At 37.9% G+C, this 26,475-nt stretch overlaps 1 protein-coding gene and 1 pseudogene across 1 annotated transcript in view; both read left to right on the top strand.

Annotated features, from left to right (window-relative positions):
• FAM186A (family with sequence similarity 186 member A) overlaps positions 1 to 26,475 on the top strand; it is a 162,052-nt gene that overhangs the window by 14,264 nt on the left and 121,313 nt on the right. The window lies entirely within an intron of this gene.
• On the top strand, positions 29 to 24,713 carry LOC140531079 (myosin light polypeptide 6-like; annotated as a pseudogene).

The following is a 26,475-nucleotide window of genomic DNA, read 5'->3' as shown; positions in this document are numbered from 1 at the left end:
ATTCTTAGGAACTTTTACGTCATGGACAATGTCTGGGGTCAGACAGTTGAGTAGAAGACTGAAGGACCTTCTGCTGTTGAAGGACACCAATCACAGTTGTGCTGATCAGAGGCATCCCAAGCTGGGCTGCTGCTGCAGGGGAGAAGCAACTAGCGTACACATGGTGAGTGCAGGAACAGAAGGGCAAGGGACTCTGCTGGCTGCGGGCACTTACAGGAGAGCAGAGTCCCTAATTTTAGATCCAGAGCAGAGAGGACAGCTGTGGTTTGTAGCCACCTGAGAGACCACAGGGAGCAAGAGTGTTTGCAGGACAGTGACTGGGGTCCTAACTGTGGCCTGGGGGTATACAAGAGTGCCCAAGGCTAGGCCCCAGGACAGAACCTAAAAAATAAAGTAAGATTGGGACATCATTCCCTACACTTCAGAACTAAAACAGCCATATTAATAGCTGCTAAAAAAGATAAAAATAAAAATGAGTAAGCAAAGGAAAAAGAATCTAATCATAGATAGCTATTATGAAGATAGAGAAGATCTGTGTTCCTATTCAGAGGAAGAGATCAGAGCTTAAAAAGTCACTCCTTTTTCAATGAGAAATGTCAAATGATTCCAAGCACAAAAAGAGTTTTTGGAAGAACTTAAAAAGGACTTTAAAAACCAAATAAGAGAGGTTGAGGAAAAATTAGGAAAAAAAATAGCAATAAGAGCAAAACAAGAAAATCAAAATTATGAAAAGAAAATCAACCAACTGGAAATAGAGTATCAAAAACTTAAGGAAAAAAATAATTCACTGAAAACTAGAATTGAGCAAGAGGAAACTAATGATATTGTAACACACCAAGAAATAATAAAATCAAAAGAATGAAAAAATAGATGAGAATGTGAAACCTCATCAGAAAAAAAACTGATCTGGAAAACAGATTGAGGAGAAACACTATAAGAATAGTCGGACTCCCTGAATGATATAATAAAAAAAACAAAACAAACATGATATAATCTTACAAGAAATTATCAAGGAAAATTGTTCTGAAATTCTAGAACAAAAAGGCAAAGCAGAAATAGAAAAAATTCACTGATTGCCACCTGAAGGAGATCCCAGAAAGAAAATTTACAGGAATATAATAACCAAGTTTCAAAGCTCCCAGGTTAAGGAGAAAATATCGCAAGCAACAGGAAAAAAATTTTAATATCATTGAACTATAATAAGGGTTACACACCACCTAGCAGCTACTATGTTGAAATAGTATAGGTCTTGGAATACTATATTTTGTGGAGCAGAAGAGATGGGGTTACAACCCCAAGAGTAACTTATCCAATAAAGTTAAGTACAATCCTGAATGAAAAAAAGGACGTTTAACAAACTGAAAGACTTTAGAGTGTTTGCGACAAAAACAGCAGGGTTTGATGGAAAATTCAACATATAAGATCCAGGAGAAATATGAGGTAAACATCAAAGACCAATTATAAGGGACACAATATGGTCAAATTGTTTCCTTTTTATTTGTGAAAATGTTATTAGTACTCTTATGACTGTCATCATTGTTTGGGTAGTTTGAAAGAAAGGCTTGGGCTGAGCTGTGTGTGATGGGATGATTCTAAAAAAATAAAACTATAAGGAGAGATGAAAAGTAGCAATTATCTCATACAAATGAGTTTTGAAGGAAGAATTGACACAGAAGAAGCAAGTTGGGGAGATGGCGGGTAGTGTCAGAACCTTACTCTCACTGGGAATGGGTTAAAGAAGAAACAACATACACACACACACATATACACACATATACATACATATATACAGATATGGGTGTATGTGTATACGTGTGTTGTATGTGTATGTTTGTATGTATAAAAGTCTTCTAAATTCAAAAAGAAATAAGAGGGCTAGGGGATAGGATGGGCAGAGAGGATAAGGAAGAGAGTCTCAGAGGGGTGGGTAGAGTTAGGAATAGGAGGGCAAGGTAGTGGGGTAGAAGTACAAGGAGGGATAGGGTAAATAGGGTGAGAAGGCTAGTGAAAAAAATAGGAAGGAAAAAATACTCAAGTAATTATAGCTTAGAATGTGAAGGGGATACATTTACTCATAAAATTGTGTTTTCAGGAAACAATAAAAATGAGAGCTACACACAAAGATAAAATAGTAGAGTTTGTTGTGTGTGGAAGGCAGGAGTAGTGATTATGATCTCAGACAAGGTAAAAGCTAGAATGGATTTGGTTATAGGGGAAAGGTGGGGAGAATACACTGTGTGTCACTAATATTATTCGGTATTGTTTTGGACCATTTGGAATAGCTGGACAGCACAGGATACCTGAGAGCATACCTGCCAGGGTGGATGTGGGAACTTCACCAAGAATAGACCCTTTATCTGAGTAGAGTTAGATTTGAATAATTGGAGTGATAAATGTTTGTTCATAGGTAGGTGAAGCCAATGTAATAGAGTGTGGCAATTTTACCTAACTAATCTACTTGTTCAATGCTGTCTTAATTAAGGTACTAAAAGTTATCTCACCAATTTAGGAAAAGATAATAAAATTTATTTGGAAGAACAAACAGCCAGAAATTGCAAAGAAACCAGGGAAAGAAGATGTAAAGGAAGGAGATTCAGCAATATCAGACCTTAAACTATATAAGGAAAGAGCATTGTTGAAGTGTAAAAATGGATAATTTTTATTATTTTAAGTTAAAATTTTCTTGTATAAGTAAAGTCCAGTGTAACCAAGAATAAAAGAAATATAGAAAACTGGGAAGAAACTTTTATTGACCATCTCTGAGATAGGTTGTTATTGTGTTGGAATACTGCTGTGGTGGAGGAAATGATGCGCTGGTTGATTTAGAAGAACATGGAAAGATTTGGACCAGTGAAGAAAGATGCTATCCATCTCCAGAGAAAGAGGTGACAAGTGGAAATAAGCATAGTATGTTTTTACATATATGTAGATGAGTGTATATATGTATATATGGGTATGTTAATAGATATCCAGGTATATATATCCTTGTTTAATTGTAGCCTTCTTTAGGGAGGAGTGGGAGGAAGGGGGGAAAATAAAATAAAAAGTACACAGCAGAGAACAACAACAACAAAACAGCCTAGAAGGAAACAAGAAGTAACTGAGTAGCTTTGAAAACAATGTATAATATTTATTATATAAGTTTTCTTGAATTGGAAATTTTTTGTTTTATATTGAATTCTCTCCTTTGTTCTGCTGTGTATATGGAAATGTTTTCTAAGTATTAAAGTTTAAAATGAATAAAGTAATTTACTTAAAAAAAGACTATTCACTGGAAGATCAAATACCGAAGCTGAAGCTTAAATACTTTGGCTACATAATGAGAAGACAGGATTTATTGGAAAAAATCCTGATGTTTAGAAAGATTGAAGGCAAAAGGAGAAGGGGATGGCAGAGGATGAGATGGAGAGATAGTGTTATGGAAATAATAAACATGAACTTGGACAGAAGACTTCGAGAGTTTATGGAAAGGCCTGGTATGCTAAGGTCCATGGGATCATAAAGAGCTGGTACCACCGAATAACTGGTCAAAAAAACAAACAAAAAAAAAACCAACCCAAAACCCTGTTCAGAAGGACTGAGAGGTATGTCCTTGTAAATTCTGTCTGCTAAGCTCACAAGTGATTCTTTCCTGTTCTCCTGAAAACTCAGCCTTTTAGCTTTTGGTTTCTACTGCCCTCTCCAACATCTGATGCTTAAGAGCCTCAACACTCTCTTTTACTTGGCTGTGTTAGCTTCTCTAGCAGCAGAGCAGCGGTACATATGCAATGTATCATCACCCCTCCTTTCTCCTACCTTGGTATTCTAGCCCCTACTCCCATATCACTGTTTATCTGAACAGTGATGTATATGTTTCTATACACCTAGGAATGTAGATTCTTCAGTTTCTTCTCCCCTCCCACCCTCTTTCTTCTCTGAATGATGACATAGTCTCATTCTGGGACTCCCCACATTCCTAACCTTGATGCCCAGGGTTGACCATGGATAGTCTAAATTTAGGGATTGTGGGGAATATTAAGGCAATAGCAAAAATAACCGAGAAGAGCTTTACACTTTTAATCCCAATAATATCCCTGTGGAGGATTCTGGGAAGTCCTAGAATCATGGATTTGATTTGGGTTGAAGCCACTTTGACATAGGCTAGAGCAATACTTTTTATATGAACTCGAGTTCTTTGGGAACTGGATCAACAACTGGATGTTGTATTAACTGGTGTTAACCAATGGTTCAGCAAACACATGTAAGGGAATCTGGTGGCCCGCTCAGAAAGCAGTCTTTCACTACATGTCTGAAAATAGAAGAGACTTTTTGTTCAACCTGTCTACACAAATGTGTTTAAATTTTTCTCTCTTTTTTGTTATAAGCTTAACAAGAATAAATATAAACATTTCAATTTGCAACAGAAAAAGAAAATTCTGAATTAAACTGTGAATTTCTAATACATGTAACCCCATTTATGATAAACCTAGGACAGTTTTCTGATGGAGAGCCCCATTATGGATACTGTGTATACAGAGGGATACATGACTCCTGACTGGGAGAACTTTGAGACTATAGTGCTGTTCAGGAGAGAGAGAAATGAGACAAATGTGAACTTCTTAATAGTGGATGGGAGATCTTCCTAGAGCTGTAAACTTATGGAAAAGCAGTCCTTCCCTGCCTGCATGTGCCTTCCTTTTGTTTAGAGCTGGCATCTCTAAGATCAGACTCCCTCTCTCTTCTTCCCCCATCCCTCTTGATCATTCTTTCCTTCGTTGAATTGAGGTTTTAATCTGGTTCCAGCTCTTCTGATGCTATTATTTGGTTTAAATTTAATCTGTATAACTTCTGTGATTTCAGCTTATTTTCTGAAAGAGCTTTACTATAATAAACCTCTTTCATGGTCTTTTGTGTAACCAGGGTTGAGAGAGAGAGAGAAGGAGAGAGAGAGAGAGAGAGAAAGAGAGAGAGAGAGAGAGAGAGAGAGAGAGAGAGAGAGAGAGAGAGAGAGAGAGAGACAGACAGACAGACAGACAGACAGACAGACAGAGACAGAGACAGAGACAGAGACAGAGAGAAACTAAAACTAAGCTAGTCATAGTAAGCAAAATCTTACCCTCCACTTGGGAGCAATCTGGGAAAGTGTCAATTATTCCTGGATCCAAAATTACTGTGTCTGCAGATTACCAACATTTGAGGTGTGGAAGACAGATATCATTGTAGCCTAATATTCATCCTTGAATATAGGTCAGAGAATCGACAGTTATCCCACCATGGCCCTCCTCATCCTCCTCACAAAGGCAGAATTTGAATCTCCTTTGGAGAGGTGGGCTAGATCCCAGATCAGATGTCTGTCCCTGATACTTGTGGGTTGTCTTTGTTTTATTATACAGATTCCAACACATATATCATATATACACACACATATACACACATATACATATCTTGTTATTTTTAAACGTATATTAAATTTAACATGATAGTACTAAAGCTTTCTTCCTTTTCTTTGTCCCCTTTTGAATCTTCTTTTACTTTCTTCTGTATATTTAAAAAAATTTTTTTTGATGCTTCCTCTCCTTTCCTTTCTTTTTCTTTTCTTTTCTCTTCTGTGTCTGTGTCTAGAAACGTATGTCTCTTTTTGATAGAGTTCATCGCTTCCCTGTCAACGTGGTGGAAAGCATGCTTCATCCATCATCAGGTTTCTGGAATTATGATTAGTCAAAGTTCTTAAGTCAAAGCTGATTTGCTTTATATTATTGTAGTCATTGTGTTGTATAAATTATTTCCCCATTTCTGCTCACTTTACCTCGCATTAATAATAGTTTGCAATAATAATTTATAATTTTGCAATAATGATGATGATGAGAATAAGAATAGCATTTATATAGTTCGTACACTGTGCCAGACACTGTGTTAAGTGCTTTACAAATATTATCTCATTTTTGTTCCTTGTAACCTGGAAAGTACATGCTATTATTTTCCCCATTTTATGGATAAGAAAACTGAGGCAAACAGATGTTAAATAACTTGCCCAGGGTCACACAGCTTCAGCAGTTGAGGTTGGATTTGAATTCAGGTCTTCCTGACTCTAGGCTCAGCAGTCTGTGGACTATGGCACCCCTTAACTGCTAATTGGCCATCAGTTGAGACAAATCTTCCCTGGTTTCTCTGACTTCTTTCCTTTTGTTATTTCTTATGGAATAATAACATTCCATTCCATGTATATATCGAACTTTATTCAGCCAATTCCTAATTGATAGGTACTCACTTTTTTCTTAATTTTTTACTACCAAGAAAAGTGTTCTTACTATTTTTGTATAGGTGAGCTCTTTTCCTCTGCCTTTTATTTTTTGTTTTCTATGCTTAGTATTGCTGGGTCAAAATATGTACATTTGGTGATTTTTAAGGTATGGTTCCAAAGAGATTTCCAGAATGGCTAGACCAACTAATGTGTCCTCTAGTAGTCCCTCCCACCATTGTCATTTTCCTTTTTTGTTATTTTTGTCAATCAGATAGGCATGAGTAGGACCTCAAATTTGCATTTATTTTCTATTAGGAATGGAAATAAGCATTTATATAGCACCTATTGTGTGCCAGAACTGTTTTAAGTTAATAATCTTATGAGGTAGGTGCTATTATTATTTCCATTTTAAAGTTGAAGAAGCTGAACAAAGCAAAAAGTGCACAGCAGAGAAAAAAAGAAAATTTACAAGGAAGCAAAAATGGACAGCTTTGAACATAATGGATAGTACTTACTATATAGGCTTTCTTGAAATGGAAATTTGGTGCTATATATTTTGAATCCTCTTTTACATTCTGCTGTGCACATGGAAATGCTTTTGTTTTCTTGTTTTGAATTTGTTTCAATATTTAAGTTTACAATATGTTTCTTTTTCTTTTCTTATCGTGTATTTAAGTTTAAAATAAAAAAAGAAAAGAAAAAAAATTGAGGAAACTGAGAATAAGTAATTTGCCTTGGTAAGTATCTGAGGCCAAATATGAAGTCAGGTCTTCCTGACTCCAGGCCCAGTCCTCTATCCATGGCACTACCAGCTGCCTATTAGTTATTCAAGTCATTTTTAATATGGTGGTTGACATATGATCTTTATTTTGAGAATTGCTTGTGCATATTGTTTTTCAAAATTATTTTATTTGTTTTCAGTTTTCTACAATCATTTCCATATATCTTAGATTTTTTCCATTCCTTCCCCCTTCTTCCCACTCCCCCCGCCCTCCCCGAGATAGCGTGCAATCTTATATATGTTCTACACATACATTCTTATTAAATACATTTTCACCTTAGTCATGTTGGATAGAATTAAAATGAATGGGAGAAATCATAAAACAAAACAAAACATAGCACAAGAGAAAATGGTCTGCTTTGTTCTATGATCCAGTTCCATAATTCTTTCTCTGTATGTGGAAGATGTTTTGCCTCGAGTCCATTGGGAATTTTTTAGGTTCTTGCATTACTGTGAAGGACTAAGTCTACCAGAAAAATTCCTTGCACACTGTTGTTGTTGCTGCATACAAAGTTCTCCTGGTTGTGCTCCTTTCAGTCAGCGTCAGATCATATAAGTCCTTTCAGACCTCTCTGAAGTTTTTCTGTTCATCATTTCTTATAGCACAATAGTATTCCATTGCATTCATTACCACAACTTGTTCAACCATTCCCCAATTGATGAGCATCCCCTTGATTTCCAGTTTTTGGCCACCACAAAGTGAGGTGCTATAAATATTTTTGTATATGTGGGACCCTTTCCCATTTTTATGATCTCTTTGGGATTCAGTCCTAGACGTGATATTGCTGGGTCAAAAGGTATGCGTATTTTGTAGCCCTTTGGGCATAGTTCAAAATTGCTCTCCAGAATGGTTGGATCAGCTCACAGCTCCACCAACAATGAATTAGTGTTCCAACTCTCCTACATCTCTTCCAACATTTGTCATCTTTCTGTTTTACCATGTTAGCCAATCTGAAAGGTGTGATGTGGAACCTCAGAGTTGTTTAGATTTGCATCTCTCTAATCAATAGTGATTTAGAGCATTTTTTCATATGACCATAGATAGCTTTAATTTCTTCCTCTGAAAACTGCCTGTTCATTTCCTTTGACCATTTATCAGTTTGGGAGTGACTTGTAGTCTTGTAAATTTGATTCAGTTCTCTATATATTTTAGAAATGAGGCCTTTATCATAGATACTAGTTGCAAAAATTCTTTCTCAGTTTTCTACTTCCCTCCTACTCTTGGTTACATTGGGTTTGTGTGTGCAAAAACTTCAATTTAATGTAATAAGAATTATCCATTTTGCATTTCATAATGTTCTCTATTTCTTGTTAGGTCAAAAATTTCTCCATTCTCCATAAATCTGACAAATACACTATCCTTGCTTTCTTAATTTTTTTTTGTAGTATCAGTCTTTATAACTAGATCATGCCCATTTGGACTTTATTCTTAAGTACAGTGTCAGGTATTGGTCCCTGCCCAGTTTCTGCCACAGTGTTACCCAGTTTTCCCAACAATTTTTGTCAAACGATGAGTTCTTATGCCAGAAGTTGCAGTCCTTGGGTTTATCAAACAGTAGATTGCTTTATTCATTGTCTACTGTGTCTTGAGTACCTAACCTATTCCAACTGTCTACCTCTCTATTTCTTAGCTTGTACCAAAATGGTTTTGATATTTGCTGCTTTATAATACAATTTGAGATCTGGTAGGGCTAGGCCACCTTCCCTAGCTGTGCATATTCTGAATCAGTTCTATATCTTGGACATCAGGCTTTAATCAGAGAAACTTGTTGCAAAGATTTTTCACAGTTTGATGTTTCCCTTCTAATAACTATGTTGATTTTGTTTATGCAAAAAATTTTCTATTTTAACATAATCAAAATTGTACATTTTATCTTTTGTGGTCATCTCTTCCCTTTACTTAGTCAAGAAATTTCCCTCTCAGAAAGAGAGAGAGAGAATAGAATAAATAAGGGGGATAGAACTGAGGGAAATACAGTTATTCATTCACAGCATGACTTATGGAAGTGTTTTACATCACTCCACATATACAACCTACATCGATTTGCTTGCTTTCTCAATGAGGAGGAGGGAGAGAGAATTTGGTATTCAAAGTCTTAAAAATGAATGTTAAAATTGTTTTTGCATGTTTTTACATTTTTACCCCAGGGGAATATAAAATACTAAATAAAATTTTTTTTAAAGGCACTCAAATTTTAAATGTTTATATTTCCCCTAAAAAAATTTCCTCCATCACCATAGTTGTGAAAATATCTCCTTTTCCTTTAATTTTTTATGATATGTCCCTTTATATTAGGTCATGCATCCATTGGGATAATACTGTTTTGTGAGATCCTGGTATAAACTTAATATTAGTTTAGTTTTCCAGTTTTCCCAGTAGTTTTGTTAAATAGAGCTCTTACCTCAGTAGTTGTTATTCTCAGTTACTAAAGACTGCATTACAATATTTGTTTGCTTCTGGGTCATATTTATCTAATCTGTTCCATTGATTATTTTTTCTGCTTTTTAGCTAATACTAAGTTGTTTTGATGATTATTGCTGAGTAACATAGTTTGAGATCTAGGATAGGTAGGGCCTTTCCCTTCCCACTTTTTTTCGAATTATTTTCCTTGAGAGGCTAGACTTTTGTTTCCCCAGATGATCTTTGTTATTATTCTTGTTAGTTCTCCAAAATAATCATTTAGTGGCTAGTTATGGCATAGAATAAGTAACTTAATTTAGGTACCATAACTTTTATTTGATTAGCATGGCCCAAGAATGAGTAATTACTATCTCTAGTTATTTAAATCTTTATTTTTTTCCCCACAAGGAGTGTTTTCAGTTGTATTCATATAATTCCTTTTTGTGACTTGGTAGGTGGACTCCAGATGTTACAAACAGTCTCTAGTAATTTTAAATGGAATTTCTTTTTCTAAATCCCCCTTTTGGATTTCTTCATAATATGTAGAAAATTGTTGATTTTTGTGCTTATTTTATAATCTGCTATTTTAACTGAAATTTTTTTAAAATTAATTTTAGTTGAATCTCTAGGCTTCTCGAAGCAAATCATATTATCTGCAAAAAACTATAATAATTTCTTCTTTGTCTGCTAACCCCTCAATTTCTTTATTTTGTCTTACTGCAATAGCTAAGTATTTTTCCAAGTGTACCAGATAATATTGAATATACTTCTTTTACTTCTGATTTTATTGGAAAGGCCGCTAGTATTTCTCCCTTGAATTAAGTTAGCTTTTCGTTTTAGTAGATAGATAGTGTTGGCCATATTAAGGCAAGTCTATTTTTTCTTTTTTTGTTGTTTTTCAGAGGGGTGTAGTATTTTATCAAAGGCAGCTAGGTGGCACAGTGGATAGAGTGCTAGGCCTGGAGTCAAGAAGAACTTTAAATCTGGCCTCAGATGTATACTAGCTGAGTGACTCTGGGCAAGTCCCTTAACCCTGTGTGCCTCAACTTCCTCATTAGTAAAATGAGCTGGAGAAGGAAATGACGAACCACTCCAGTCTCTTTGTGAAGAAAACCCCAAGAAAACCCACACAAAGAGTATGGGACACAATTGAACAAGAGCAACAATTTTATCAAAACCCTGCATCTGTTGATATAATTATGGTGCAGGGGAGTCTGTATGAAAAGCATCATCATTGCATATAGATATAGTTTTAACAAACTTTATTGCTACTCACAAAGGAAAGAGGAAGACAGCTGCTAGCTGAGAGTTTCAGTGTATGTCTTATAGTGCCCACAGTGACAGTGAGCATAACCCATGGAAGGGGTATGGTATCCACACTGCAGCAGGAGGCCCTGAGATCAGTACTCAACCTTATGTATCATTTTAAACAAAGAACCAGTATGATACCAATGAGAGACTGTTCTGTTATCTATAAGACCAGTAAAATGAAGGACTTCTCTAAGTTACCTAGTAAGGAGATTGGAATGCAAAGCAGGGAGATAGAAAAGAAAAACAGGGACATAGAAAAGTTACCCTTCCAACAAAAGGCTAAAAGGGCGGAGCTGGGACTGGTACAGTCAAACCATGTTTTACCAGTTCATGATAATATTTGATTTTTATTATTTTTGTTATTATCTAATATTTTTGTTAATATTTAATATTGAACCAATCTTCCATTCCTATTATAAATACAACCTAGTCATTGTGTATAACCTTTTTTAATGTTACTAAAAATCTCTTTGTTAATAGTTTATTTAATATCTTTGCATATTACTAGAGCTTTTGGTCTATAGTTTTCATTCTCTGCTTTCTGTCTCCTCACTTTAGGTATCAGGACCATATTTGTCTCATAGAAGGAATTAGTAGTGTGTGGGATAGCATGACCCTCCCTTACTCAAATTGACTGCTCAGAGGAATCTCAAAGTAAAAACAGAAAATCTCCTTTATTCGGTTCTTGTGAGAAGCCAGTGGTCCCTTCCCCAGTAAAGCTGGAGTTGGGAGACGCCTTACAGAAGCAGAATGGCAACTTATATAGACCCTGACACAGAAGTCCCCCTCCCACCGCTGACCATTATTCTCATTGGCTGAGAAGCAAGGTCTTACATTCTAGGCACGAAATCTAACCAATCCCTTTTGGAACCCGGTTCAAATTTCCTGCTCCCGGACCGTTACAAAGCCCGTGAAAATACACGTCATCATATGTAAATTAGGCATTGAAAACATATGCAAATGAAGCATTGACAACTCATGCAAATTGGGCATTGCAAACTTATGCGAATCAGGCAGACCAAAGTGAGGACTGCAGACTGCATTGCGCATATGCAAATTAGGTAGTGAGGAGTTAGTGAGCCATAGCCAATCATTGATCCTAATGCACTGTATAGCCTTATATGGAAATCACCTGACTCTGGAGGAATCAGAACCAGGGCCTAAGGTCTCTTCGACTCTAGGGAGGAGTCTCATACCCCTGAGAAGTCTTCACTAAAAGTGTTCCCATTCAGTAGTGTGTTATAAAAGCAATATTACCTCTATCTAGGGTAGGCTAATTTTTTCTTAAAAGATAATGAAATTTGTCTCACAAGGAAAGAGCCAACTACTGAGTTAGCTTCCTTGTCACTCGAGTATAAAACATAGTATAAGAGGAGCTGGCTTGCTCTTAAATCTTAACATATGCTGTTAAAGTGCATTACCATAGCAAAAGTGAAGCCAGGGAAGTTGCTTCAGATGGAACCAATGCTATATTCTTTTTTTTAAAATTTAATTAATTTTTTTAACTTTTAACATTCATTTTCACAAAATTTTGGGTTCCAAATTTTCTCCCCCATTTGTCCCCTCCCCCCACCCCAAAACACCAAGCGTTCTAATTGCCCCTATCACCAATCTGCCCTCTCTTCTAACATCCCTCCCTTCCCTTGTCCCCATCTTCTCTTTAGTCCTGTAGGGCCAGATGACTTTCTATACCCCTTTACCTGTATTTCTTATTTCCTAGTAGCAAGAACAGAACTCGACAGTTGTTTCTAAAACTTTGAGTTCCAACTTCTCTTCATCCCTCCCTCCCCACCCATTCCCTTTGGAAGGCAAGCAATTCAATATAGGCCATATCTGTGTAGTTTTGCAAATGACTTCCATAATAGTTGTGTTGTGTAAGACTAACTATATTTCCCTCCATCCTATCCTGCCCCCTATTGCTTCTATTCTCTCTTTTAATCCTGTCCCTCCCCAAGAGTGTTGGCTTCAAATTGCTCCCTCCTCCCATTGCCCTCCCTTCCATCCCCCCCCCCCTTATCCCCTTCTCCTCCATTTTCCTGTATTGTAAGACAGGTTTTCATACCAAAATGAGTATGCATTTTATTCCTTCCTTTAGTCCAATGTGATGAGAGTAAACTTCATGTTTTTCTCTCACCTCCCTTCTTTTTCCCTCCACTAAAAAGTCTTTTGCTTTCCTCTTTTATGAGAGATAATTTGCCCCATTCCATTTTTCCAATGCTATATTCTTGCTGAATATCCTTTCTATGTCATTGCTAAGTAAACTTCTGATTTAGGCCTATGAGTGCCTTGTTTCATTTCAGTCCTGAGCCTGAACCACTGACTTGAGTCAGTACTGGTCCAAAAGTTTTCGTGTTAGTTGGAGGAATTATATTTTAATGACCTCATAGCTGACCTGTTTGGATGAAGTGAGGGAAGGTCAGGATCTCTGGGCAAGCAGAAAGAATTCCATACCCTGTGGCTATTGCTCTATACCTTAAGACATATCAATGGTATAGGGAAGGGGCCCCCACTGACCTGTGAGAATTAGGAAATAAACTGTCCACCTGGGTTCAAGTGTAGCCCTAGAGACTGAAGGACCTTGGTGTTCCAGCAAGGAAGCTCCAGGATGGTCAGGTACGGAATTCTCCTCACCCCTGCATGCAGAGACTGGAAAACAACAACATAGTACCAAAGTAAGGAGTCAGTGAAGTAGCAAAGTTCAAAAGAAAAAGGGCAGCAGTAAGGGTTTAAGAGGAAGCGTAGAGTAAGAGAGGGATTAGTTATAATTAAAACAAACTTCAACTATGGAAGGCAGATTTTGAAGGGACTTTAAATTTAAAGAAAAAAAAGAAAAGTGAGAGGAAGAGAAGAGAGCTAGTAGAGGAAAAACAGATGACAATTTTTTAAATACTACATTGTTCTTTGTAAAGAGACAGGGGGATAAGGAAACAAAAGTATAAGGATAAGATGGAGGAAAATGCATAATTAGAAATCATTACTGTTAGTGTATATAAAGATTTGCCACAAATGGCATAATATCTAACTACTTGAAGGAAAAGTTAATTTATTTATGAAGAGAAATAGACAGTAAAACTATAATAGTTAAGTGTTCTTCCAGTGTTCCTCTCTGAGTCTCAATCAGGTAGATTCCCTCTTCTACTTTCACCTTCAGCTAGTTCTGTTTATTAGCTTTTAAAGTGTGTGTGTGCCCCTCTCCAAAAAGAATTTCTCTCACACTCTTCATTATCTATTTTCTTTTTCTCTCTATTCTAGATTCTTATGTACTGATTCATTAATTATCTGGTCTCTCTCTTTCCTTCTGTATTTTTCATACAGTCAAAGCTTCCAAGATATCCATTCTAGGCTTTCTCCTCTAAGTACTCTCTGCCACTGCCTTATAGGACTTACCCCATGAATTCCCCCTTTCCATGGTGCCTCACTTCCAGAACAATACTCATTATTGCAGGGCTCAGAGAGGACACTGCCCCATGGTAGGGCCTCTTTCCCACCATGTCCCTGAATATGCAGTCCACCATTGATCCATTCCCTCCCATTTACCCTTCCCCCCCCCCCACATTCGATTCTAAATCTCTCTGTCTTTCTGCTCACTTATTCCTCCAGATGCCAGTTGCCCCAAGAGGTTCCAACTCCACTCCCCATCCCATGACAAGTATATTTTTCAGGAACCAAATCCACCAGACTCCATCCAGTGTAAGGTCCTCATCTCCCTTCACTGACCATCTCTCTTCACCCATAAGAGCATTCATCAATGGAACCCCCTCCCATTACTAAAGTAAAGCCTCTTTCTTCTCCCCTTTTCAAGATTCCCCCACCTCTTACCCACTCTTTGGTTACCTTCCCCTTATAACCAGCCCTTGATTCAACCTCAGCATATCACATGCTCCTCTCTATACCCCTGCTCTTATCCCCCCCTTTCACATATCCTCCCTTGTTTTAATGAAATCCCACAAAAAATGCACTAATTCACCTGTAGCTTCTTTACTGTTACCTCTACCAGATTTCCACCTTCACACCTGTCTCTGTGTACAATTATAAGGAAGTCTTTTACTGGTCTGTTTGTTGTCATTCTGTTGCAGTTGCTGCCCTTGCTTACTATGTGTATTCACTTCTCCTGCATTTCTGTAGTTTGGGGTATTTGAGAAGCAAATAATCTCTTTGTTTTCTTTCTTAAAATGTATCAAACTCTTCTTTATTATTATTGAATGTTCATTTTTTTCCCTGTATGATTAAATTCAGACTGTATCTTGAGCTCCTTTGTTCTTTGGAACACACTATTCCATTCCCTCCTACATTTTTAGTGGGCACAGAATAGTGTTGTATTATTTGAATGTCTATTCCTTTGTATTTTAAGGTCTTTCTCTTGATGGCTTGCAGAGCTTGTGGTTTCTGAAGTGAATTGTTAAATTTAACCATTATGTGTCTTAGAGTTTGCAGCCTTGGATTCTTTTCTGGAGGTGATCTGTGAATTCTTTCAATTGGAATTTCATTTTCTATGTATCATGGAGGAGAAAGTGAAGCTGATGACTTTGCACAGACCTCCCTCACTTAAATCTGATTCACTTACATGTCATGACAACACCTCCCCTGATGTCATGGCCCTCTTTGAGAATGAAGGAGAAACTACCACAGCATTTTCTATGTTCAGAAATTTTATATGATTTTCTTCTATTATTTTCTTTATTGTGGTGTTTGGGTTTTTTTTTCTTGACATGTTCTTCTGGGAGACCTTATGGTCTTTAGGTTTTCTCTATGTAGTTTAGTGAGCATATTTTCTTTTAGTGTTATTGGATTTTTTTGCTACTCTTCTTCTAGATAGTCCTTCACTTCTGTGTATTTATATTTACATGTATTTACAGTCTGTTGTTCTCTGTTTTGTTTCTTTGCATCTCAGGGTGCAGATTCAAGTTTTCCTGTTTTGCTCATTATTTTTGCTGTGCAGGGCATAAATTCTCTTCTTGTAATTCTCATTTCTCTTTTAGACCACTCAGGAACATTGTATTGTAATCCCATGTTCTCAAATTCTGCTTTCTCAAAGGGTCTGCTGTCTCATAAAGTGTTGGGTCATTTTCCTTTTGTTTTGCAGTTTTTATTCCTAGATACCTGAACTAGTTTACTAGATCTGGAGGCCAGATTTCCTTCTGTTGTTACTGATTTATCAATTTATGTTCAAAATCTTTAAGTTTCTTTTCCCTGAAATCTTTAGTAATTTTAGTCTTCCCTCCCTCTCCCTTTATTTTACTATCATTTACTTTCTTACTCCCTCCCCTCTGATTGTAGTTTCCTTGGGGATTGGGTCTCAAAGCATCTCAACCTTCTCCCCTGTTAGGAAATTAATGATTCACCAGCCTAAGTCTTTGTTCCAAGTGACTTTTTGGTGGTCAGAACTGGCTCCAGCTGAATGCTGTGCTCATTCCCTCAGGCTTGGTGGAGTGTTGCTCAGCCCATATATGCACAGTTTCTTATCCTGGCAAACTGTCCTGTTCCCTCTGTTCTTCATTTCTCTGGGCCAACATCAGCAGTTCAGAGCTTTGCAGCTCTATTTTCCCCAGTATTGGGAGTGCCACTAGTAGTTCAGTTTTGCAGCACTTGGTGCCACAAGGTTATAGCCCCTGGCACATTTTTGCTTCTGAAGGGCTATATACAAGTTAGCTTTCATGGCCCAAGCAAATATCCACATCCTGGATCTCTAGGGATCTCCACTGCACTGGAAGAGTGAGGGGGAATCTGGGTGTGGGATTGGATTTTAATGTAAACCTGTGTTATAACCATGGATCTTCTAGTTCAGTCTCAATACTGGTAGCATGGGAGGTGGGGGAGATATACTATGTGAGTTCAGGGTCAGTAAGGATCAGTTCATAGGTTTTTTGTTTAACATTCTTTTGGATTCTGAGTATCCTAGACTATAGAGACAGCTGAAGTTGCTTGATCTTTGGAGCATAATTTCTGTTTTGGAGAAGCTAAGAGGTTGTGGGAATCAAGAAAATGTCCATACTCTATCTTGTTGCTCATGTGAATCAGAAATATCTTTTTTAGTCTTAAATCTTAGAAAAAGATAAAAAAGAAAGAAGTTAGCCTGAATAGAATTTTTAACCATTAGATGTCATAAATTGTTGGCAGTTACTGAATGGGAATAGAAAGTTATATACATATTTCTAAGGTGTCTATGGAACTTTTACAAAAATTGACTATGCATTAGGGCATGAAAACCTCAAAAGTTCACAAAAACAGAAATATTAAACACTTATTGGCCACAGAATGTATTGCAAATTACATTCAACAAAGGACCTTTTAATAAAGAATTGAAATGAATTAAAATTAAAATGACTTAATCATTTAATCTTTAAAAATTCATGAACTAAAAAACATCATAAAACAATAGAAAATTTCATTAAAGAAAATGAGACAATATTTCTTTTAGACACTTCCATCAACAAAAAAGAGAAAGAGCAGATCAGTGAATTAATTAGATGTGCAAGTGAAAAAACTAGGAAAATATCAAATTAAAAACAATTAAACAGGAATTCTGAAAATTAAAGATTAAGAAAATATAAAACAAACAATTAAATCAATAAGTATAACTAGAAACTTTAAAAAATAGGTAAACCATTAGCTACTCTGAAAAAGGGAGAGGAAAAAGAAGTTGTCAGTATAAAAAAATGAAAAAGAAGAAATCAACAAAAGCAGAAGAAGAAAAGGAAATTATTAGAAACTCTTTTGCTTATTATATGCCACCAAAACTGGCAATTTAAATGAAATAAATGAATATACAGAAAGTATATAAAACACCCAGATAAAGAATAAGAAATAGAGGATTTAAAAAATCTAATCCCAGAAAAGAAATTGAATAAACCACAAATGAATTCCCAAAGGAAAAAAAATAGTCTCAAGATCAGATGGATTTGCAAGTGAATGCTATCAAACATTCAAAGAACAATTTATTCTACCATTACATAAACTAAATGCAAAAAGGAGAAAAGAAGAAATTCTACCAGATTTCTTCTATGATGCAAATATGGTCTTTGTCTAACCTAAGGAGAGATAAATCAGAGAAAGAAGATTGTAGGTGAATATTCCTAATAAATATCAGTGCAAGAATTTAAAATAAAATAATTGGAAAAAAGCATACAGCAACACACGCACACACACAAAATTTTTTTTAACAGGTAGCATTTACTTGAGGAATGTGAGGCTGGTTTAATATTAGGGAAACTACAAACTATATTAATAGGAAAAAATCATATGATTATATCAATGTTTCAAAAAGCTTTTGACAAAATGCAATACTCACTTCTGTTAGGAAAAAAATTGGAATAAATGGAACTATCTTCAGTGTATTAAATAGTATCTGTTTAAAACTAGACCCAGATAGTAGAGTAGAATGAAATAGTATGGCTCAATTCTATCCTACCATTTAGCAAATTGATTACTAAGCTGATTGGTTGGTTGTTGTCCTTCATTCTAGAAAAGGACCAAAATCACATCACCTTGATAAAGTCAAGTTTCAATGTGTTCAGCTGTCTGATTAGACCAATATGAGCTCGGAATGCTCTACCACAGATTGGGCACAGATAGTCTGCATGAATATTTGTGTAGATTCTCCAAATTTGTACATCCTACATTTCCTTTGTGCTGTCTCAATTCTGCTTTAGAGCACAGCACCCTTTCTGATGTGGGCATGCCATGGTGAGCAGTCCTGTGCCAATGTCTCCCATTTTGCACAATCAAATCCAAAGTGCTTGAGAGAGACCTTGAGAGTGTCCTTGTATCGTTTCTTCTGACCACCACGTGATCGTCTGCCCCATGTGAGTTCTCCCTAAAATAGTCTTTTTGGCAAATGTACGTTTTGCATTCAAACAATGTGTCCAGCCCATCGGAACTGCACTCTCTGAAGCATAGTTTGAATGTTTGGCAGTTTAGTTTGAGCAAGGACCTCAGTGTCTGGCACCTTATCTTTCCAGGTGATCTTCAGAATCTTCCTAAGACAGTTCAAATGAAAGCAATTCAGTTTCCTGGCATGGTGCTGGTAGACTGTCCATGTTTCACAGATGTACAACGAGGTCAGCACAACAGCTCTGTAGACCTTCAGTTTGGTAGTCAGTCTAATACTTCTTCTTTCCATTACTTTTCTTCAGAGCCTCCCAAACATTGAGCTAGCTCTGGCAATGTGTGCACCAACCTCATTGTCAATGTGTACATCCCTGGAAAGTACCCTACCAAGGTAAATGAACTTATCTGCACCATTCAAAATGTCTCCATTTATTGTAACTGATGGTTCCACATATGAATGGTGTGGTGGTGGCTGACGGAGCCACCTGTGTTTTCTTGGTGTTAATTATTAGGCCAAAATTAGCACAGGCAGCAGAGAATTGATCCATACATTGTTACATCTTAGTTTCAGAGGCTGCATTGAGTGCACAATCATCTGCAAACAGAAAATCATGCATCAACACTCTGTCCACTTTGGTCTTGGTTTGTAGCCTTTTCAAATTGAAGAATTTACCATTAGTATGGTAGCTGACCTTGAAGCTGTATTCATCCTCATTGAAAGCATTTGACAACATGGATAAAAACGTCATGCTAAAAAGCATGGGAGCAAACACACAACCCTCTTTCATTCCATTGATGACTGGGAAGGCATGAGAGCATTTTCCACTATCCAGAATCCGGGCAAACACGCCATCATGAAATTGATGTACAATACTGATGAACTTTTCTGGGCAACCAAATTTTGATATAAAATTCCATAAGCCCTCACGACTAACAGTGTCAAAGGCCTTGGTCAGATCTACAAATGTTGTGTACAGACCTCTGTTCTGCTCCTGGCATTTCTCCTGGAGTTGCTGGGCAGCAAACACCATATCAGCCACTCCTTACTTGGCCCTTTTTGAAGCCACACTGATTCTCAGGTATATGACCATCTTCCAGGTGAAGGATTAGTTAAGGAGAACTCTAGCAAGAATCTTGCCAGCAATGACTAAGAGAGAGGAACCCCGCCCCCCCCCTGCTTCCCCCCCCCCCCCCCCCCCCCCCCCGCCCCAATGATTGTCACAGGACAGCCTGTTTCCTTTTCCTTTATAGAGAGGGACAATGGAGGCATTCTTGAACTCCTGGAGATAACCTCTTGCCATATAACCTGGAAAATTTCAGTCAACTTTTGCATGAGTAATGGTCCCCCTACCTTGTAAATCTCAGCTAGAATAGAATCAGCACCAGGTGCTTTGTCGCATGAGAAGAACCTAATGGTACTAAAAAAATCTCTTCACCCAATCCTGGCCTGATTACTAAGCAACATCATAGTGAAGGACTTTCAGACTTCAAGTATGAAAATTCTGAAAAGTGGAAGTGAAAAACTTAACCTTCAGCTGTCTTAGCAAGAGGATATCCCCTGAGGACCTGAGGTGAAATGAACAGACTTTGGTGCTAAGGTTAAAAAAAAAGAAAAACCTAGACAATAAGGAAAAAAGAAAATCTTAGTGTGGAGAAAAGGAATCCTAAGCTCAGACTGTTATCTGATTTAAAAGAAAGGTCCTAAACTACACAGCAGGAAGAAATCCTCTGAGAGACTAAAGCAGGGGTGGGCAATCTGAAGCCTTGAGGCCATATATGGCCTTCTAGGAACTTGGATGCAGCCTTTTGATTAAGTCCAACTTTTACAGAAAAAAATCCTTTTATTAAAGGAGATTTGTAAAGTTTGGCTTCAGTCAAAGGGTTGCACTTGAGGACCTAGAGGGCCACATGTGACCTTGAGGCCACAGGTTTCCCACCCCTGGACTAAAGTGAAATTGACAGACTTTGGTGCCAAGGTGTTTTTTAAAAAGCCTACCCAGTAAGGAGGGAAATACACACACACACACACACACACACACACACACACACACACACACACACACACACACACACACACACACACCCCATTTTTGGAAGGTAAAAGAACTCATTTGCTCAGGCTGATCTGAAAGAAAACAGATTGTGGAAGGAAAGGACCTTAACCTATCTCCTCCTCTCCCACAAATAAGATACCTGAACTAGATCTCTCACATTAGAGGAGGACATCTTTGAATTTTATTTTATTTTTTTATTTATTTTATTTTTTTATTTTGTTTTAATTTATTTATTTAACTTTTAACATTCATTTTTACAAAATTTTGGGTTCCAAATTTTCTCCCCATTTCTCCCCTCTGCCCTCCCCAAAACGCTGAGCATTCTAATTGCCCCTATCACCAATCTGCCCTCTCTTCTAACATCCCTCCCTTCCCTTGTCCCCATCTTCTCTTTTGTCCTGTGGTGCCAGATGACTTTCTATATCCCATTACTTGTATTTCTTATTTCCTAGTAGTAAGAATAATACTCCACAGTTGTTCCTAAAACTTTGACTTCCAACTTCTCTTCATCCCTCCCTCCCCACCCATTCCCTTTGGGAAGCAAGCAATTCAATATAGGTCATATCTCTGTAGTTTTGCAAATGACTTCCATAATAGTCATGTTGTGTAAGACTAACTATATTTCCCTCCATCCTATCCTGCCCCCCCATTGCTTCTATTTTCTCTTTGGATCCTGTCCCTCCCCAAGAGTGTTGACCTCAAATTGCTCCCTCCTCCCACTGACCTCCCTTCCATCATCCCCCCCCAACCTGCTTATCCCCTTCTTCCCCACTTTCCTGTATTGTAAAATAGGTTTTCATACCAAAATGAGTGTGCATTTTATTCCTTCCTTTAGGTGAATGCGATGAGAGTAACCTTCATGTTTTTTCTCTCACCTCCCCTCCTTTTTCCTCCACTGAAAAGTCTTTTGCTTTCCTCTTTTATGAGAGATAATTTGCCCCATTCCATTTCTCCCTGTCTCCTCCCAATATATTTCTCTCTCACCCCTTAATTTCATTTTTTAAAGATATGATCCCATCCTATTCAACTCTCTCTGTGCTCGTGTGTGTGTGTGTGTGTGTGTGTGTGTGTGTTTGTGCAATCCCACCAACTACCCAGATACTGAAAAGTTTTAAGAGTTACAAATATTGTCTTTCCATGTAGGAATGTAAACAGTTCAACTTTAGTAAGTCCCTTATGACTTCTCTTTGCTGTTTACCTTTTCATGCTTCTCTTCATTCTTGTGTTTGAAGGTCAAATTTTCTTTTCAGCTCTGGTCTTTTCATCAAGAATGCTTGAAAGCCCTCGATTTCATTGAAAGACCATTTTTTCCCCCTAAAGTAGTATACTCAGTTTTGCTGGGTAGGTGATTCTTGGTTTTAGTCCTAGTTTCTTTGACTTTTGGAATATCATATTCCACACCCTTTGATCCCTTAATGTAGAAGCTGCTAGATCTTGTGTTATCCTGATTGTATTTCCACAATACTTGAATTGTTTCTTTCTAGCTGCTTGAAATATTTTCTCCTTGACCTGGGAACTCTGGAATTTGGCCACAATGTTCCTAGGAGTTTCTCTTTTTGGATCTCTTTCAGGAGGTGATAGGTGGATTCTTTCAATATATATTTTGCCCTCTGGTTCTAGAATATCAAGGCAGTTTTCCTTGATAATTTCCTGAAAGATGATGTCTAGGCTCTTTTTTGATCATGGCTTTCAGGTAGTCCCATAATTGTTAAATTGTCTCTCCTGGATCTATTTTCCAGGTCAGTTGTTTTTCCAATGAGCTATTTCACATTACCTTCCATTTTTTAATTCTTTTGATTTTGTTTTGTGATTTCTTGGTTTCTCACAAAGTTATTAGCCTCCATCTGTTCCATTCTAATTTTGAAAGAACTATTTTCTTCAGTGAGCTTTTGAACCTCCTTTTCCATTTGACTAATTCTCCTTTTTTTTCCATTTTGTTTACTAACTTCTTGGTTTAACTCATAGTCATTCTTTTCCCTGGACTCAATTCTCTCTTTCATTGAATTATTTTGTTCAGTGAGCTTTTGAACCTTCTCCTCCATTTGGCTAATTCTGCTTTTTAAAACCTCCTTCTCCTCGTAGGCTTTTTGGACCTCTTTTCCCAATTGAATTGGCCTCTTTTTAAAGCTGCTATTTTCCTCAGCTTTTTTTTGGTTCTCCTTTAGTAAGCTGCTAACTTGTTTTTTAAGGTCTTCTATTTCCTGAGTCAAGTTTAAGTCCCCTTTGGAGGGAGGGCCCTTGACTTCCTCTGACAGTATGCCTTGTTCTTCCTCATCTGAAGAGATGGGAGGAGACACCTCTTCTCCAAGAAAGTAACCTTCTATGGTCTTATTTTTTTCCCCCCTTTTCTGGGCATTTTCTCAGCCAGTTACTTGACTTCTGAGTTTCCTCTCCACACCCACCATGCCTCCAGATCTGCCCAGCTAACACTTGGGATCTGAGATTCAAATGCTGCTCCCCAGCCTCAGGGCTTTCAGTGGGGGTGGGGCTGCTATTCAGTGTGAGATTAAGTTCAGGTGCTCAGGTGGGGGCAGGGCCACCACACGGGGCTCAGTTCCCTCAAGGGGTTTACTTGGAGACCTTCAACAATGGATCTGAGCTCCTGCTTGCTTTGGGAGCCCCTGTCTGCTGCTACCTCCGCTGCTGCCTCCTGAGGGGACCTGGGTCATGGGGACACCCTGCTCCCCTCTCAGCAAGCTGAAAAGACCCTCTCACTGACCTTTGGCGCCTATGAGTGGAGGACCCTGTGCTGCTGCTGGAGATTCTGTCCCTCAAGCCTGCTGGGATCTGCTCCTCTCAGTGCTGAGTGGCCAAGGCAGGGCTGGGCTCTGCTCCAGGTCCAGTGCACGACAGACCTTTGGTGTTGGTTTTTCAGATCTCTCTGGAACAGAAATCTCCTCTACTCCATTGTTCTGTGGTTTCTGCTGGTCCAGAATTTTTTGGGAGTTCTTCTTTACAGGTATTTTATGGGCTGTGGGTTAGGAGCTAGCATATGTGTATCTTTCTACTCTGCCATCTTGGCACCTCCCCCAGTCATGATAAATTTAACCAAAAAATAAGCAAGAAAGAATTTAAGGACCTGGATAGAATTTTAGAAAAATTAGATACATTTGGTTGCTAGTAATTATTGAATGGAAATAGAAAGGAATATTCATATTTCTTTTGACACCTTTTTAAAAATTGATAAACCTAAAACACTGGCAATAAAAAGCCATCCCTATAGGAAGAGACAAGCAGAGATTTTACGAAATATCAGATTATAGAATTCAAGGAAGCCTTCCAGCTGTTTAACAGAACAGGGGATAGGAAGGTCTTGTATAGCCAGCATGGGGATGTGATATGTATCTTGGACCAGAACCTTAGCAATGGTAAGGTACTCAAGGTCTTAAGGAATCCCAAGAGTTATGAGATGAATGTGAAGGTGCTGGACTTTTAAACACTTTCTTCCTGTGCTGCAGACAGTGACAAAGACTTGGGACCAGGGCACACATGAATACTAGGTAGTGGGAATTTGAGTGTTGGATAAGGAGAATGGTAGTGTCATAGCAACTGAAATATGACATGTGCTCATTTCCCTGAGTCAGAAGATCACAGAGGAAGTAGTGGAAGTGTTGGTGGCAGAATATGAGGATAGCTATGGTTACATAAACTATGAAAACCTAATCTAGAAACTGTTGAAAGACAGAATGACTTGCCTCTTCTCATAATAAACTCTCAAACTTTGTGAATGTAAAAAATCTTCCCCTTGCTTCTGATGCAGCTACATTCTCAGGGGTATCAATATCCTTACTCTCAATTCCCATCATATGTCCTCAGACTATATGTTCTCAACATTCACCAAATAAACTTGTTATTTGTTCCTTTTAAAAAAATCGTATCTATGGACATAAAAACCTCACAAACAAATGCACCACAAAAGAAGAAATATATGCATCCTTTACTGATCATAAAGCAGTAAAAATTATGTCAAATAAAAGGACTTTGAAAAAAAGTATAAAAATGGACTGGAGATTAAATGACTTAATCATAAAGAATTGTTCAATCAAAGAACAAATCAGAGAAATGATAGATGATTTCATTAAACGTGACAACAATGAGATAATATTTCAAAATTTTTTTATATAGCAAAGCAGTCCTTAGGGAAAATTCTATATCTTTATTGTTTTAGTCAGTTATTTTAGCTGTGTCTGACACTTAGTGACATCATTTAGGGTTTTTTGTTTTGTTTTGGTATTTTTTGGCAAAGATGCTGGAGTGGTATGCCATTTCCTTCTCTGGCTTATTTTTCAGATGAGGAACTGAGACAAACAGGGTTAAGGGACTTGCCCAGAGTCACATAGCTAGTAAGTGTCTAAGGCTGGTTTTGAATTTAGGAAAATGAGTCTCCAGGCCCAACACTCTATCCACTGCACCACTTAGCTGCCCTTTTATATCTCTAAGCACTTTTATTAATGTAAAAGAATAAGAACAGTTCAAGGATTGGGAATTCAACTAAAAATAAATAAAAAGATTCTGTCCTCTTCTTCTTCTATACTACATCAGGTGATCTCATCATCTTCTATGGATTGAACTACCATCTCTATGCTGATGATTCTCATATCTGCCTCAACTTCTCTGCTGACTTCTAATCTCACATTTCCAAGTGCATTTCAGAAATCTCAAAATGGATGTCCAGTAGACACCTTAAATTAAACATGTCCAAAACAGAACTTCCCAGTAAATTCTTCCTCTCTCCTGTTTTCTCTTTTATTATAGATGGAACAATATCTACCTAGTCCCTCAGGATCATAAACTAGGAGATAACCTTGACTCCTCTCTCTTTCTCTTACTCTCCTCCCCCACCCAACATCCAAGCTCTGTTGATTTTACAAATGCAACATCTCTCAAATCCCCCTCCCCACCCCTACCCTCTGTCCTCTGACATTGCCACCACTTGTAGCGTAGAGGCTCATCACCAAACACCTAGACTATTGCAATAGCCTGCTGGTGGGTATGCCTGCCTTAAATCTCCCATTTGAATGTAAGGTCCTTGAGGGAAGAGGCTGCCTTTTGCTTCCTTTTTGGTATCCCCCATGCTTAGCACAATGTCTGCTACATAATACGTACTTAATAAATATTTATTGGAGGCAGAACCAACAGGGCAAAGTAAAGGCAGGGACTTGCCTGAGTTCTTTCCTGAACTCCTCCAAATAACCTTTAAAATATCACTCTAAACAAATTCTAGAGTAGCAGACCCTACAAAAAGATGTACTGAAACAAATTTCCAGCCCTAAACAACTTGAAAGGTCAGCAGGAGAAGTTTGTTGCAACAGGGTGAGAGAGGAGCACAGTCAAGTGCAGGCCACAGACTGGGCCCTAGGAAAATCCCAAGCAGGGCTGGGACTGAACCACTTGCAGCAGTGACAGTTGTCAGACCTCTCAGCCTACAGATGCCAGAGACACCTTAAAAGGTCAGCAGAAAAAGTCTATCACTCCTGGATGACAGTGGAGCATATCCTACTGCAGGTCGCCACAGCAGAGCCCTGATCCCAGCAAACCAAGAGCAGACCTTAGGAGGAACTGGATCAGTAGCGACTGCTTCTGGAGCTCTCAGCCCACAGAAAGTAAGGAAGTCGAACAACTGGTCAGAAGGATATTACAGGGGTCTTTCTGCTAGCACTGAGGCAGGACTCAATACTCAGATCCAGGTCACAGTCCTGAGTAACAGTCCTAAGGTGAAGAGGAGCCTGTGGCTATAGTGGAGGGTGTACCCCTCTTACAGTTCCAGGGAAGAAAAGAGTATTTGTGCTCACTCACAGACCAGAGCACAGACCAGGAGAGTAATGAACATCTCTCCTTAGATCATACCACTGTGGAAGAACTGAAAACTTTCAGGTTCCTA

This window comes from Notamacropus eugenii, chromosome 3, assembly GCF_028372415.1.
Source record: "Notamacropus eugenii isolate mMacEug1 chromosome 3, mMacEug1.pri_v2, whole genome shotgun sequence".
Taxonomy (NCBI): domain Eukaryota; kingdom Metazoa; phylum Chordata; class Mammalia; order Diprotodontia; family Macropodidae; genus Notamacropus; species Notamacropus eugenii.
The sequence above is the reverse complement of the archived record's forward strand: the minus strand, read 5'-3'. Positions and strand labels throughout refer to the sequence as shown.